We start from the raw sequence: 8,354 nt of genomic DNA, 5'->3' as shown, positions 1-8,354 counted from the left end.
ATGCCCTCGAAATCCCTCCATATCGTATGAGTAGACCCTAACTAGATCGTTGAATAGTAATTTCTATCCAACGTACTATCACATTTTATGGCATGTGTATAGATATGTACGCTCATTCCCAATTCTCCTGTGAGGGCATTTCTAAAATCGTAAACAACAGTCTGGGATGCAACATATACCTACGGCATACAGCTAATCTGGGATCTCCAAACAGATAGCATCCCGTTACTAAATGTATATGCGTTCCGAATACCAGCCACTTACGATTTCAAGTAGTTAATTTTCCCTGCACATCGTTAATTCCAAATTAGTGTACATGAATATTTTTGACAATAACCATTGTAGGGTTCTCGTGCAGTGAGTAGAATTTCTGACTATACACCAAGTTAAACGGAGCCAATGAAGACACCGTCGTAGCAAGGTTAACCGTGTATAGTTCACTCTTACTCATCAACATAGTATGTTGATAACTGTTGATAGAGTAACACAAACACATACTGTATCTGTTTTATTCTTGAGACCACATTGCATCGCAAATACGGTAAAAGTAAAACTAAAGCAAACTATATTACAAAGGAGTCTGATCGATGTTACAATGTATAGGCAGAATTACTTAAGAATCTATGCATTGTATTGATCTTCAACGGTTTTGGGAAGACTGTAATGTTTCCAGCAATGCTTTCAATGCCAAAAGAAAATAAACCTCATTAACCGTCTTTTCTTTTAGCAGAATCCGCGTTAATATATGTACTACACGATCTTTACTGTCAAATGAACTTACGTCGTTGCTTCTATAATGTTTCTATGTGGGCACACATGGATCAATTCACGTTCATGCTGTACGCGGTGGGACCGGAAGCTACAGACAAGTCAGGGCGAAACGGTGAGTGACGTCACAAGCGCCGCGAATTACCATAGACAATGAACTTTAACTTTTGTTGAACTATAAAGTGCATATCACCCTTTAACTGTTACTAGTAAAAAGTTTCAAACAAATTAATTAAAGAGGAAAATTAATAAAGTTAAATAAATGCCTTAACGGCAATACACTCCAGACCTGATATTTGTGAGGTCACAATGAAAATGGTATAGAACGTTATTCTCTAGACCAGTCTTTAGGTAGAAGTAAAACGATCTCTGCATCTAGTCTCGGTCTAGAATAGAACATGACAATAGTTTCAGATTCTTTAGGTCAATTAATATCTTAGAAAACAAACATCGTAGTAAAATTTTGTTGTCATCTGCAGGAGTTTAATAAAAAAATAACTTTGTGCATTCAACAAATTAAGACCTAAAAACTGCAGTTTTCTCTATTTGGTTAGAATCACGCCAAAACAATTTTTCAGCAATAACTCAACCTCACTTACCACTGATACTACTGATTTGCTGGTTCCTGTTTTAATGATTTGGCATCCCCCTTTTTATAATTATCTCTGAAAACAGAAATGCACCGTTGCAGCTGGCAATCTTCCACAGGGAGGGCACACGATTCCAAATCTCTTGGAAGAGCAGTCTGGTGAATCTGTTGAGCAGTGGATTGTAACATAGCAGATAATCTCCCTCAGCTACTATAAAATGAGGACTTGGTGAATAGTAGCATGCATACGGCCTGCAAAAGGGAGGAGATATGACTTTAAATGGAATGTCCTGGAACGAGTGTCAAAATACTGAATGAGACGAGATGTTTTGTGTTTCAAGCTGGGTGTCGATGTAGAGGACCCAAATGCAAAACACAGACACTGAAGTGTTAGAAACAAAACGTGGTTTTTAGAGATAGCAAAGTGAATTATGAAGAAACGACGACGATGGACATTGAAACACAGGACCAGGAAAAGACTAGGATTCAGGGCCAGGGCTACGAATAAGATGAGGAACGCGGGACCACGACAAGAAACTAGGAATTAGGTGCCTGTACTGGGACACCTGGCCAGAGACTGGACTGGGACATGGAACCTCGGTCTTCACTACTCGGGGTCTGAACCCGGCTCTAGGCAAGGACAAGACGTGGCTACTGGACTAGACGTGGCAAGGCTACCGGAATGGACGTTGAACTCTAGTACGACGCACATCGACTGGACGGGAACACAAAGCCGTGACTTGGACAAGACGAGACTCAGGCACTTGCCTTGGACAGGACGAGGTTCTTGGACGTGGCTTGGACTGGAGGAGAAATCTCCAGTGTAGGACGATTGTAGGAAATCTCCAGGACCGGGCTGGGCGAGGTACTCCTGGGCTGGGTGACGCACATGGACTGGAAGAGACACCAGAACTGGTTGAGGACACGAAACTCAAAATTGGTCAGGGAACACAGTACTGCAGAACAGAGTCAGGGCAACGACACGGAACCTATGTCTTGGTTGGAACTAGGAACCCCGGTCATGACTCGGAACAGGAACCCGGCTTTAGATTAGGAAATGAAGTGGCTACAGGTCATGGTCTGGCTACAGGACCGGACGAGACACATGGACAGGTGGAGAACACAAATACAGGCTTCGGACTGGACGTGGTTCTTGGACATGGCTTCGACAGGACACCAGGAAAGGACGAGGGATCTCCAGCACCGGTCTTGGCGAGGTATCACTAGCACACAGCATGGCTCTTGAACTAGATTTATCTCGGCTCTTCGAGGGTTGGTGACACTCTGAGTACGGAGCTGGTCCTGGCCACTTTCCAAGACGCAGGACTGTGACCGTTTCTTAGGCGCAGCGCCGGTGTGCTGTCTAAGACGCAGGGCCGGGATGTTGTCTAGTGTACTTGCCGAGGTAAACTGCAGAGGGCATGGATGGGGACGACCCAGCTCTGGACGATGAATCTCGAGCACCGGGCTGGGCGAGGTACACCGGGGCTGGGCCTCGCACTCCAAAGCTGCGTGAAGCACTCCTAGGCTGGGTGAGGCACTCCTCTTCTGGGCGAGGAACTGCTAGCAGGCAGGACTTCAGGCGTAGGTACCAGGCAAGGCTTCAGAAGGAAGGAAACGGAAGGGAACAGTCCAACAGCCTGAAGCTGAATTCCGAAGTTAATTATGGAGACAGCACAAAACGAGCATCAGGTGCCTCAATTAAGGCACAGAATGGAAACTGTGAAAACAGGAAAATCCGGAGTAAGAATGGATGGACCGGACCATGAACCCGAATGCGGATTTCACGGATCAGATCATGCCAGTATAGAGCAGAAGTCCAGATCATTCTCCTCCTTACCCAATAGACAGATAGTTCCATTGACGATAATAGCTGCAACACAATAGACTACAGTCTCCAGCTCAGTAGTTTCAATCCACATATTATCACAAAACACATAATAGAGTGTTGTATGGAAGGTGTATCGCGAAGGTTTTTCCCACCCACTGAATAAATTACATCTTCACTCGGGACAGAGACAAGCGTGTGCTGAAGACCATCACTTAGCAGTGATGTGCATTATTCCCAGTCCAGTGTCTCCATGTTGAACTTCCACATCCGTCGTGTGATGGGGCCACCTACAACTTACAGGTCACCTCCATGCTTGCATGCAGCAGTAATCTGCTGGCGCAATCTATTTTTTCAACGGACACTGATAGCATCATCAACACAGTGCAAAAATCCTACCAGTGAGCGTATCCCGGTGTCTTTTTTTTAAATTCATGTAAATATGGACAATTTCACCAATTTCCTTTAAACTGGATACGAGGTTCTCAAATTATTTTGCTCGTTCTTCCTTGTCATGACCAATCGAGGTTTCCTCGTGTTTGCGTTTTATTGCGCTGGCTGGTTTCAGAGAGCGGGGAACACGATATGGACATGAAGCTGTCGTAGGTCTTGAAGTGAACCTGGCCAAGCTTCCTATCTGCTTAGATCATCTTCTGGTAGCGTAGTATCCCAGTCGGAGAGCTCGGAGATAAGCTCTCTGAGGATGTCTCTTCCCTGGATCGTAACCGGCCGCAGTAGTCCCAAGGGTTCAAAAACACTGTTGAGAGTGGAGAGAACTCCACGGCGGGTGATTGGTTTGTTGGTGGTCGGCACGGAGGACGTGAATGTGTCGATCCTGATCACCCAAAGGTAACCCAAACTTCTTGAGTGAGCATCGTTTCTCCACCTCTGATCTAGGTCCTTAATCGCTGGAGCACAGTCATCAGGTGTGAAGGCCTCCATGACAGCCTACTCGGTGTTGAATGGCAAACGTCGGCATGGCTCTCTGAACGGTAGTGGGGCGACCCCATTGTTTGCTTCGTCTCTAAAGACCTTAGTGTCCATTATTTTTAAGCAGATGGTGTTTTCCACTGATGGAGCAAGTTTATTGTCGTACTCACTTTGAGCGAAGACTGACTGTCTAAATGTCTTCTCAGTTACTCTATGTTTTTTTTTGTTTTTTGCTGTGCATCCTTGATACACATAACGCTTCTGCAAGGCTGAAAATTTGAATGGCGGCCAAAATCCAGCACCTTAGTTCTGTGCGTGTTAACTGTCTGTTTGTGTACTTTGACAAGGTCCACTTCCCCTATCACTAGGCAGCCCAGATCCGGACGATGGGAAAAGTGGGCGTGGTGTGATTCATTGACCAGCTGCCTGACTTCGTGCACGCTAAGAACGTCTCTACCGAGTGGCCGGAGTATTTCAGATTCTGGATCCAGTTCTGGGCTATGTTTGCAATGTGGCAGAGTGGGGATGGCGTACCAATACGCTTGGCGTCGGAATCTCGGATCGGTTATTCAAGCTCTCGTTGCAATCTAAGAATGCAGAGAGACAGATGACAACTTTGCCGGCCAGCGACTCGAACTGGAACCCTTCTGCTTTCTTGAAACATGATTCTGTGATCCCAGAGGATGTTCCGACCTAGTATGGGAATGGATACACTCTTCTAAACTACTCGAAAAAATTCTGGTCTAACTAGTGAGAGGCTGCTCTGGTTCTCTAGGGTTACATAGTCTGTAATGGCCTTGCATTTGGCTCCCTCAGGGTATACCTTAGTGAGTTAGATCTTTGACCAAAATCGGGTTAACTGACCTGGACAGCAAACTGCTGTGCATCCCTAGCTGCCAATAGTTGTATCGCAGCGATCCTCTCCCTCCCCAGAGTCCACTTGTGAGAATGATGGAGCCTTTACAATTTTTAGTGACGGACTGAGATGCATGGCCCCATCGCAATTAGTGTTGTTGCAATCTGAGCATTTTTCAGGGAAGGTACACTCTTTGGCGAGGTGAAAGGTCGAGGAACAGCACTCAAAACATTTTCCCTTTAGAAGGGCCTTTCTTTCTTCAATAGGATAGTTTCTGAACATTCTCTGCATTTTGAGGGGGGTGGAGTTTACTGTCCAATGGACGTTTCTTGCTCGGGTCATCGCTGTTTGTGGAGACTTCGATTTTATACACTGAGACGGGTGTATTGATGACAAAATTGTTCAAAACTGATTTGACTGGCTTGGTGTGTGTTGTGGTGCTATCTTGCTTGATGTAGCTAGGGTCATTTCGTTTCCTCGTCTCATTGCACACAAACCTACTAAAATACTCAATGGGAGGGAATCGACCGCCGTCCTTTCCTTGTAGACTGAGACAATAGAAACCCACCTTTCCTGCAGCCCAAATGGAAGCTTGTCCAAAATTGGTCCAATTCTACGTGATGTCTCCGGATAAAACAGGCCAGTTAAATTTTCGTCTTCTATAGCACCTTCAGTCCTCGTGAGAGAAACTCCGAGTTCTCCTGCTTTAGTGTGTTCTTTGGCTGACACCCTAGGAAATGTTTCCAGCTTGTACGCTCATGATGCGATTTGATGCTCCGAGTTTGGCCTTTGCCTCTGCTTTCGCCAGATCCGTTAAATTTGGTGTCGGGAAGTATTTGTAGTCAGCCCTTTCAGACCTCAGTTTCTTGCAGGGTTGAGATTGTGAGTTGTCTTCCTCAGTTGTATTCGATGCAACGAAGTTTCCCTCTGATTTTACATGAGATGGGACGCCAAAATGCAGGTACGGAGAGGGAGAAATAATCCGCATGTCAATTTGAGATTGGACATATTCGCTGCTGTGTTCTGATACGTCCCTTTCTGATAGAGGTTTTAATGTTTCATCTAGAACGATCATTTCTTCATCGTTTTGCAACACTTGTGCTTCCACTGCGGCTGCAAAAGCTTCTCGTTGCAGGAACAGCCCTTCTAACTTTGCATCTTTCCTTGCCTTTTCCAACTGATTTTCCGCTTCTCTAGCAGCCTTTTCCATTTTCATTTTAGCTTCTGGGTTAGCGTAGGACACTCGCACCTTGGCAGCTTCAGATTTAGATTTTGCAGGGGCAGCCACGTGCTACTGTTCTTGGCGCCGGATAGAAACGACCTCGATCGCGAAGTCATCGTACCACTTGTCGAAACGTCTAATAATTCCACCTTTTCACTGAAATGTTCTCGTGCAATGTATTGAAACACTGACTGAACGCAAAGTTAAACCAGAGCCAATGAAGACAGAGTCGTAGTAAGGTTAACCATTTACTATTTATTATTAACTTCGTATGGTGAAAACTGTTGATAAAATAATGCAAACATATTCAGTGTCTGTTTCATTCTTAAGACAACATTTGCATCGTAAACAATTGATAAAATAAAACTATAACAAAGTGTATTACAAAGGCGTTTCGTCAAAAGTACAACATATAGGCAGAATCTGCTTAAGCATCTATGCAGAGAACTGACCATCAACGGTTTTAGATAGAATGCAACACCATTTTTCTAGCAATCCTTTCAATGGCACAAGGTAATAAACATCATCAAATGTCGTATCCTTTGAGAGAATCCGCGTTAATAAGTTTACTTTAGCATGTCTACAATCATTTGAAGTTACAACGCTGCTTCTACAATGTTGATTTGTGGGTAGACATGGAGCTTTTCACGTTCATGCTGCAAGGTAGGGATACCACCTGTTCTTAGTCTCCGAACCGGAAGTTAACCAAAAACGCGCCGAACACGGAGGTAACGTCATCACATTCCGTGATGTACCATAGACAATGAATTTTAACTTTTGTTAAACTGTAACCTGGTTATTAAATTTAAACATTAACTAGAAATTAGTTACAAACAAGTTATTTAATAGTCAAAAATGATCAGTTTAATGAATGCCTTCAGGGAAATAAAATCTTACTAAGATTCAATAGTACTGCATCAATTGTTCTCTTTTCAATAAGCTCATTTGCTACTTACTCAAAGAGTTCAATTAGACCAGTAGGACTTGAACTTCCAATCCCAAATACAAGGTTACAATCCCCAATGATTTTCACATATCATAAATCCTGTCACGACAAAACACCTCCAAAAGCACCATTCTATTGAAGTGTGGGTTACTGATTTGTATTTTCCCTTGTCATCAATAAAATGTGCAATGCTATTCGTGAATGTATGATCAGCATTTACCTAAGGCCTCGCCTTCGCTACGACCGTGACTACACAGGTTCAATATTCTCATCGCATACCAGGCACGCCTGAAATGCTGGAGAAGGGGGAGTATCTTATGACGGAAGGCCTTGGAAGAAAGAAAGGGGGAATTCAGCAGCAGAGGAGATCGGAAACCAGTCCACAAGTTATTGGAGAGGGAAAAAGGTAAGAAAAAAAAACATGCACGCATAAATAAATAAATAAATAACTAAACAGATAGATAGATAGATAGATAGATAGATAGATAGATAGATAGATAGATAGATAGATAGATAGATAGATCGATAAATGAATACCTAAATAAGTAGACAAGTAAATAAATGTGATAAATTAGAAATGGGGTAAGAAGCTATGGAGGGGCAGTAACGGAAGTTCCCGAAATCAATGTTCGTGCCATCTGGTTGGAAGCTACCCAGACGGATAATAAGGTGATGATCCTCCAACCGGATTGCGGTTTCACGTCGAAAGCATAGCTGGCCATGGATTGACATCTCCGAATGTAAATGGGACGTTGGATTAAAATGTGTGGCTGCTGGGCGATCCTGATTCTTCTGGCGGACAGCACGTAGTTATTAATCGAAGCGGTCTCGCAATGTGTTGGGTCTTAGCAATATATAGAAGTCCATACCGGGAGAACGGACACATTATATCACTCCAGCATGCTCACAGGTGAAGGGTCGCCTCAGCTGGAAGTACTACCTGGGGCCCTGAATGGTATTGAAAGAGGAAGTGAAAGACCGGGTGTCCACCTGTTCCGCTTATAAGGATAAGTGCCAGGAGGTAGGTCGCTGGGAAGTGATGGGGAGGGGAACGAATGGACAAGGGAGTTGTTTAGGGATTGATCCTGACGGAAAGCCGAAACTAGGGGTGTGTCGGAAAAGTGGTCCTTGTTGGTAGGAACCAGTTGAAGTTCCGGAGAAATTTTTATTGGACACGGAGACTGGCGGGGTGGTAGGTGCGGGCAGAAGGAACAC

At 44.3% G+C, this 8,354-nt stretch overlaps 1 pseudogene; it reads right to left on the bottom strand.

Moving 5' to 3' along the window:
- Window positions 1–1,310: 1,310 nt before the first annotated feature.
- LOC132381701 (kelch repeat and BTB domain-containing protein 4-like) lies at window positions 1,311–6,187 on the bottom strand (annotated as a pseudogene).
- Between the last annotated feature and the right edge of the window lie 2,167 nt (window positions 6,188–8,354).

This window comes from Hypanus sabinus, chromosome 26, assembly GCF_030144855.1.
Source record: "Hypanus sabinus isolate sHypSab1 chromosome 26, sHypSab1.hap1, whole genome shotgun sequence".
Classification (NCBI taxonomy): Eukaryota; Metazoa; Chordata; class Chondrichthyes; order Myliobatiformes; family Dasyatidae; genus Hypanus; species Hypanus sabinus.
The sequence above is the reverse complement of the archived record's forward strand: the minus strand, read 5'-3'. Positions and strand labels throughout refer to the sequence as shown.